Source organism: Quercus robur, chromosome 4 (assembly GCF_932294415.1).
Source record: "Quercus robur chromosome 4, dhQueRobu3.1, whole genome shotgun sequence".
Lineage (NCBI taxonomy): Eukaryota > Viridiplantae > Streptophyta > Magnoliopsida > Fagales > Fagaceae > Quercus > Quercus robur.
In genome coordinates this window covers 30,536,891-30,545,733 of record NC_065537.1, presented here as the reverse complement: position 1 = coordinate 30,545,733, position 8,843 = coordinate 30,536,891, and the positions used below count along the sequence as shown (strand labels likewise).

Sequence of the window (8,843 nt, the reverse complement as noted above, 5' to 3'; positions counted from 1 at the left end):
GGTTATACAGAACAAAGTAAGTTTTCTTATACATTCACAAACTTATATGCCTCTAATTCAAGGAAAAAATTCAAGTAATTAAAACATAATTAAAAAAAATATATAACAATAAAGAAATGTTAGATCCAAATGGAAGTTTCCATACCAAAAAAAAAAAAAACCTTAAGTAATACATGAATATTACAGAAGTTCAAAGTCCTATAAAAGCTCAAATCTCTTAAAACATTACACCAATATAAGAAATTTGAGTGGTTTATTCTATCTAGGCACAAAGTTAAAAGTAACCTCGAACTTTTTATAGCTTATCCAAACCTTCAAATGCTTTAATATGTCTATAAGTCTCTCATCAAGCTCTCTGATCCGTTCAACCTCACCCTTTGATATTTCAAAATTAATATTTGCCTATCATTAAAAAAATAAATGCATTATTACCTACCAATTTTCTCAAAAGTAACATACTCAACATGCTTTAAAAAAAATGCTAAAGCTTTATTACAATCTAGTCAAATTGTAATATTAATAACCAAAAAAATGGTCATTGCATCTACAAAATTTTGATATATCAAGTGAAAAAATAAATCAAACAATAAGACAACCCCTATAGAGGGCACATAAATAAATGAAAGAAGGAATATATTATGTGCATTTTGGGTACTTATTTTTTATATATAGTGAAATTTGTAAGAGATGAGAGTAAGATAAAAGAATATGTGTTGATGAGAAAAGGAGGATCAGAAAACCAAAATATCAAACTGTGGTCTGTAATCAATCATAGAAACATATATTGGAGTATAAAATCTAATCTTATTAGAAGATAAGTTTAATTCACTTATGCAAACCTGTATGCAAAAACCAAGTCCAAGTTCAATACCACTGCCACTACCAAATCAGTAAAAATCTCCAATGTAAGATCACATTCACAGACCCACAATTTTTTTACGAATATACTTTCAAAAACACTGAGCCACCTCTAAATCAAACCCAAATTCATTGAACTAACAATTCATTCTCAATGACAAATTAAAAAATTTGTAGAAAAAATACAAACTCTAATCTCAATGCACAAAGCCACCAAGAAATAAATCATAAACAAACCAAACCTACTTATCAGTTTCCCCTGACTTTCAAATACATAATCTTAAAGGCCATTGTAATTCAATTTTATAGAGAACAATATAGAAGGGTTCCAACTTGGGAGCCCTATAAGAATTAGAGTCTAAAAGTTCATTTTAAGATTAAGTTTCATATTCTTCCAAGAAGAGAAAAAATGATTATGAGGAGATAGAAATAGGGATTTACCACCAAACTTTCTATGGATTACAGGGCCAAACTGTCATGGATTTCAATAATAAATTTTCCTATTTTATCTACAAAGCAACTATATTGGAATTTCTGGAATTCTCATTTAACTTCATCCAGCAGAGATGCTATGGTTGAAAAACATACACAAACACAGATATTAACCCAACACACACACAATGTTGCAACTCTATCACCCAAAACAAATCAAGAATTGAAGTGAAAAGAACCAAAATACTCATCTAATCTTCTTCTCCAGGGTAATATAACCTTGGATTGTACAACATTTTTATTAAATTTCAATTTCAAGGAGATGGAGAGTCATTGTTGCATCAACAAAAACCTAAAGAAACAAATTTTTAGAATTAAGATACAGAAGAAAACAAATAAGGTAGAGACAGAAAGCATAATATCATAACCTAAAGATTACCTTTTAGATCACGTTCTCTCTTATTTCTTTGCTTTTGCCCTCTCCAAACCTAAATCATATATAACCCCAAATTTCAAAAAATCAAATCAAAACCTAATGTTACCCAAGAACCTAAATGAAAATCAATCCAACCAAATTTCTCAAAACTAATTCATATTTCATACCCATACCTAGATCTAAGAAAGAATGAAAAAGAGAAAAACTTACCGGTGGTAGTTCTCTCAATGTCTGTCTCCTTCTCATCTCTGTATCGCAAGGTTTATTTTTTCCTTCTGGATCGCAAGCATCGATGTTAAGAAAATTGAAAAGGAAGTGAAAAGAAAGTATCAGAATAGGAGAAACGGAAGGCGCCCTTACGATGATGGCAGAAGATCTGGGTGGCACCCTTCTCTCTATCTCTGCCTCTCTATTTCTCTACCTCTCCATTTCTCTGTCTCCCTTTTCACTTGATCTCTCTTTCTCCTTTCTCCGTGTAGTAATTTTTTTTTTTTTTTCTTAAGCGGTTAGTTTCCTTTTTATACTGCTCCAAATAGTGTTTTAACGTAATGAAACATTATAATTTATCGCATTTAAATGGTGTTTGTAGCGTTACCAAACAATGTAATTTATCGCTTTTTAACTTAAATGTGGCTGAATTTTAGATAGCCACTTTTCCTACATGGCAACACCTCCTTAATTGTATAAATCAACTTTCTCTCAGCTTCTGCTATTGCTATTATATATAGCTAACCTATAGGCCATGCAATGCACGGGATTTTTTTTTCCTACTAAAATCAATTTCACACCATCCTCATGGTCATCGTCAAATCAACATGGTAATACAAGATAAAAAATGGGATATTTGATGGTTTTTATCTTTGCTTCTTTTTTTTCCCCCTAAAAGGGAAAACATATATTGTATTGCAAATAAAATTAAACAATTACATCTAGGATAGGTTATTGTTGGACAAAAAATGGAGCTTTTTCCATCCTCTTGTAGTGGTTGCCAGTGCACTGTAGGCTGTAGCTCAATGTTTTGCACTATTCGACTTGAAAACAATTGAAATCAATAATTAATTCAATTTCTCAATGAATTTGTTTGACTACCAAATATATATTCAGCTATTTATAATAAAACCTTGAACTAAAACTAAACAACATGAAATTACATTAAAAAAAAAGGTAGATTTCTGAATCCAAAATCTTCTCAACTACCTTATCACCTATGAATCATCTCACCTCTCCGTCCCAAATTATGATGCATTTAAAACTTCTCCTAGAGTCCTAATATTCATAATTAGGAATACTAAATAGAAAAACATATGCAAAATTCGGCCTAATACAACCATTTAGCCCACTTAATTAAGACATTCATCCAATTTTGAGAATCCCCAGAACAGGTTATTACCAAACACCAAACCCATGAATTTTCATGTTTTTTCTTCACTTCTCACCATACACGCATCATTCACAGCACACAGGCTTTAGAACATTCACCCTTTCACTTCAAAAAGCAATATTTATCCAACATCTATATTTTTAAGGTAAATAATAAGAAATCTTATATAATTTTTTATTCTATTTCATTAATTAATTTTCCAGAGTTGTAGCAAATCTATTTGTTTGGTGAATTATTACTATAACTAATTATAAATCAATCTTAAAAACAAAATCTTTATGGACTTTAAACAAATATCACAAAACATTTTCCTATCCCTCAACATATACCCTTAATTTCATTAGCCAATCAGCCATGAAAATAAAATTATGTAAACACAAAATCAACTAAAATATTAACAAAAATAATTAGTTTAAAAGGAAAACAAAAAATCAAATTCAAATGAAGCATTTACAATGTTTTCTTTATTTATCAAATATGACCACCCTCATTCTCTGACATTACAACATCATTGAAAGATTATCTAGATTAAAACAAATCATATATAGACGTGTGTGTAGCAACAGTAAATAAATAAAATAAAAAAATAAAATAAAATAAAATATAAAAAAAAAAAAAAAACAGAAAACAAAACAAAAGTCATAGTTTGTTCCAAAGCAATTTTGGCATTATCCATAATTTTTCCCTTAAAGGAGATGGGACAATCCGATTTGTGAAAGACACATCAAACATGTTTTTATGTTTTTAAAAATGCAGAGAGTACATTTGATCAAGTAATTTTGGAAACTGCATCAAAGTGAACACTACAAATGAGAAATAATATAGGCTCAGATGATGCATGTGATGTCTTAAAACTCGGAATTCAAATACCATGAATGAAAAATGAAATGGTTATAGTGTGGAATTATGGCCATTAGATAAACTCAAATAGACAGTTGGTTATCATGTAGTTTAATCCATTGATATCTCTTATGACTATGTTAACATCATAGCGCACCACTACTACTACCGTGAAACCTTGTCATTTCTAAGCCTAAGAGAATGCATCAATTCATTTTTCTAAAACACATTAAAACACAAATGTACAATCTGCAAACTTCCCCAATAATGGCAAATTTAAAGGCTGTCTCTAAGAGAATACATCAATCTCAAATCAATATTTTTTTTTCAAACACATTAAAAGTTAAAACACATACTTGTACAATCAGCAAAATTCCAGATTTAAGTTTAAGTGTTAACATGTTCAGGCTTAAATATTTGTCTAATTTCACCTATTTGAGGGCTAAATCTGATCCAATAAAAAAGTTGTTTACAAATTGTCAAAAATTTACACATAAGATCATTATAAATATGAAAAATATAAATATTAAGAACTAATATATTACGGTAATCACAATGTGCTCTTATATTTGGCTTAAGTTGCTCTTATATTGCTCATAACGTGCTCTTATAGAATAGTGCTTGAGACCCAACAATTAAATTGCAGCAGATTGAAGGTAAGACCAAAATTAGACTATATTAAATGAATTAAATTACCTGGGTTGCAAACTCTTATTGACTTTGCCATAACCAGCCATCAAGTTGGGTATTCTAATACCAAACGGAACAATTAATAAATAAGCAAATTTCAAGCATAGAGAAATTGATTTTGAAACGTAATCATATTTATTAAACAAACTTAAATGTGGAGATAAAAAAGACCCAAAAAAATATCAAAGCCTGATCCAAATCAAAACCAATCCAAACAAAATATCTAAACCTAATCATATTTAACAAACAAACTTAAATGCAAAGATAAAAACTCACCAGTAGTGGTTCCAGCCTCTCTCTATCTTCCCCTACGTGAGACCTTTATTTTTTCATTCTCCTCCAAACGTTAGAAAAAAAATGGCAGAGTTTTTTTTTTTAACAAACAAATTTTCACTCAGAAGGAGAAGAAGATTAAGAAATAAAATCCAAAGCACTACAACTGAAAGGGAAAACAAAAGAAATCAGTTTTACCGTTTTACCGGTAGTGGTTTCGCTGGCTGAAGTGTGGCGGCAGGCTAGTGAAGGCAGGCTTCTGTTCTTTCTCTTCAAGCGTCGCAGGATTTCTTTTCGCAGAGGAAAAAGAGCATAAAAGAAAAAGGGAAAAATTGAAGAGAAGAAACAATATATAAGAAGGCAGATAGAGCGGTTACATACTGAACCGGTGTGGGTTTTTAAAAGTTAAAAGTAAATTTTTGGTGAACATGTGTGAAGATGAGAATGAAATCAAATTTAACCCAAACATCTAAATTGATATCAATCCAACCAAATATAAGTAGAGAAATGCTATATCTACAACATTTCTACAACATTTTTACAACAAATCCTAAGTGGTAAGTTGTTACTGGTTGTTTTTGTTGGGGTAAAAAAGTAATCTTAGTGTTAGTTTTAAATTTGAACCAATAACAACTAACCACCTATGATTTGTTGTAAAAATGTTGTAAAAATGTTGTAGACGTAGCATCTCTCATATAAGTATATAGCCAAATCCATATATTTTAACAATGAAAAAAAAAAAAAAAATTACCGTGGGGTCACAGGAGTCTGACGGTTCTCCCTCTTACGAACTCTGTCTCTGTTCCTCTCTACCTCTGAATTTCAAGGGTTGGTCTTTTTTTTTTTAATAATGAAAAATATTAAACGGTGTTTTAAAGTTGTGAAACAGTATAATTTATCTAATAACCCTTCCTCTTCTCTAATGACCCAGTTAGCAAGCCAAAAAATAAAAAAATTCAAAACAAAACAACATATGAAACTGAAATTCATGAAAGCAAAGGAACAAAACCTAGAAACTGAAAATTCCTAATAACAATTCAATTAGTATTTGATCTTCTAGGTTGTTTCCCTGATTTCAACGAAATCCCTAAATTGACAGCATACATAATTGAAGACAATAGGGTAAGATATTAGTTGAAAATTACCGAGAAAGAATGGTCTGATATCGAGAGTTCCTGGGAAAGGCTTTTTTCGTGCTTATGCTGAAGGCCGCTTCATCTTCCTTCCTCCTTTTTCTCTGTTTCTTTCTCCGTGTCCCAGGCCTCATCGCCTCTCTCTCTCTCTCTCTCTCTCACTCTGTGTGCGTAGTATTTTAAACGGCTAATTTTTTTTTAATTTATAGGGAGGCTTATAAACGGTGATGCAGCACTGTCAAACGGTGTTAAACTTGTAAAACAAAATCGCAACCAATCCAAACAAAATATCAAAACCTAATATATATATATATATATCATATCATCATATTATATATAATAAAAGTTGGGCTTAGACACCATGATTGCATCATATGACTTCATTAAATTACAAAAATTTTATTAAATTTTTAGATTTTTAAAGAACTAAAAAGAAATAGTATACAAACAGGACTCTAATTCATTCTTATCATTACGTAAAATTAGATTAACTTTATTTTTTTATTTGTTAGGATATATTTCTCAAATTAAGGGATAACATTTTTCTTTTTGTTAAATTTGTCATTTTTCATTTTTGCAGGTTGTCTTTCATCATACTTAAATAAAAGTTGGGTTTAGACGTTGTGGTTGAGCCACGTGATTTCACCAAATTGTAGAAATTTTATTAAATTTTTAGATTTTTAAAGAACTAAAAATGAATGGTATATTACCAGGACTCTAATTTATTCTTATCATTAACTAAAATTAGATTACCATTATTTTTTTATTTGTTAGGATATATTTCTTAAATTAAGGGATAATATTTAACATACAAAAATTTAATTTAAATAATATTTATCATCTAATTAACATTTTTTTTTTATTTGTTAGGATATATTTCTTAAATTAGGGGATAATATTTAACATACAAAAATTTAATTTAGATAATATTTATCATCTAAATTTTCAAAATTTTAATATTAATAAATTAATATTATTTTATCAGAATATCAAGCTACAAAACTTGATTATTAAGGGATAAGTACAATCCAAATTCTTCAAAAGGTGATTAATATAAATCTATCCCAAGAAACAGTATATATCTCCAATAATTTGATGATCTCTATTTATTCCAAAAAACAGCATATATCTCCATTAATTTGATAATTTCTACGTGTATATATATATATATATATATATATATATATATATATATATCAAAATCCCTTATAGCTATCAACCACGTTCTCTTTCTCTCAATCAACTCTTTTTTTCTTTTTCTTTTTTCATTCTATTCATATGACCTTTTTTTAATTCTAATTTTTATGGGATAAAAACAAACACATTGATTAGATATCTCTAATTTCAATAAGATTTAAATGAATTATATTTCAAATGGAACTCTACCAATATATATAACCCTATATATCCTTTTTTGAGTGAAGCTTATTTCAATATGTGAATGCTTAAATCCCATGACAATGCAAGTATACATTCTTTCTTCTTTTATTATTATTATTTTCATTTTTTTTTTAATTTTCTTTAGTGTTATTATTGGTTTTTTGTCTTCATGTGATTTTAATTAATGAATTCAAAGCATTTGAAAACATTGTCAAGTTTCTAAAGGCTCCTTCTTTGTTTTTGTATTTTGTTTTTATTAAATTGATTAGGTTTTGTGTATTGGTTGCCTTTTGTTTAAACTAAATTTCTTAGCTTTGATCTAATTTATATGCTTAGGGTTAGAGTCTTACAATTAATGATTAAATATGGTTAGAATTAATAGATTAATTTTAACAATTTTCTTATTTGATTTTTATGTTACATCAAATTATCAAGATGTTCTACACGTGTATTCTTGAGTTATCAACTTTAATTTTAATTTATAACATTATCAAGATTATAGTAATTTTAGATTTATCAACTATTTAGTACATTTTTTTTAAATAATTATCAATTTAAAATTTAATTTGGAATTATTAATTTAATTTAGTTTTAGGAAGAAATCTTACCCTTTATTTTAGTGAGATAATTATTTACACTTGATAATTTTTTTCTTTTATCTTTATTGAATCTATTAAAATATATAATTATTTATACATTTATTTATAAGCTTTTTCATAAAACCGTGCAACGCATGGGCCTATAACTAGTATATATAAAACCGAAACTTTTGAAACTTCCACAATTTTCCAAGTCAGCACACATTAAAAAAAATAATAATAAATAATAAAACAAAAAAAAAAAACCAAAACCAACCCGACTGCCTTCTCGTATGACGCTTTCCCTTTCACGAGTACTCTGCCATTACCTTCCTCCCAGCTCCTCTCGCCTATTCTCTGCCTTTTCCTTTCCATGGCAAGACCCAACAGACCGATCCTCTGCCTCTTCCTTTCCACGGCAAGACCCAACGACACCTTCTTCAGAGCACTTATCCACCGATTTGCCACAAACGATCCTCTGCCTCTCCGTTTCCACGGCAAGACCCAACAGCCCGATTCTCTGCCTCTTCCTTTCCACGGCAACACCCAACAGGCCGATTCTCTGCCATTTCCTTTCCACGGCAAGACCCAACAGACCGATCCTCTGCCTCTTCCTTTCCATGGCAAGACCCAACGACACCTTCTTCAGAGAACCGATCCACCGATTTGCCACAAACGATCCTCTGCCTCTCCCTTTCCACGGCAAGACCCAACAACCCGATACCGATCCGACCCAACAGACCGATCCTTTGCCTCTTCCTTTCCACGGCAAGCCCATGGCCACAGATCCCACCATACCCATATCCACTTCGCTCAGTTTCTCGGTCGGCAATGGAACCGAC

The 8,843-nt window shown here is 30.1% G+C and overlaps 2 long non-coding RNA genes across 2 annotated transcripts; both read right to left on the bottom strand.

Annotated features, from left to right (window-relative positions):
- Positions 1 to 201: 201 nt before the first annotated feature.
- LOC126721127 (uncharacterized) lies at positions 202 to 3,589 on the bottom strand. Its single transcript, XR_007653832.1, has 4 exons — positions 2,087 to 3,589; positions 1,937 to 2,001; positions 1,730 to 1,778; positions 202 to 402 (listed from the first exon to the last, which is right to left on the bottom strand). It is a non-coding gene; the product is annotated as an uncharacterized LOC126721127 (long non-coding RNA).
- A 186-nt stretch (positions 3,590 to 3,775) lies between these two features.
- Positions 3,776 to 6,205, bottom strand: LOC126724414 (uncharacterized). Its single transcript, XR_007654973.1, has 4 exons — positions 6,056 to 6,205; positions 5,662 to 5,725; positions 4,914 to 5,200; positions 3,776 to 4,697 (listed from the first exon to the last, which is right to left on the bottom strand). It is a non-coding gene; the product is annotated as an uncharacterized LOC126724414 (long non-coding RNA).
- Between the last annotated feature and the right edge of the window lie 2,638 nt (positions 6,206 to 8,843).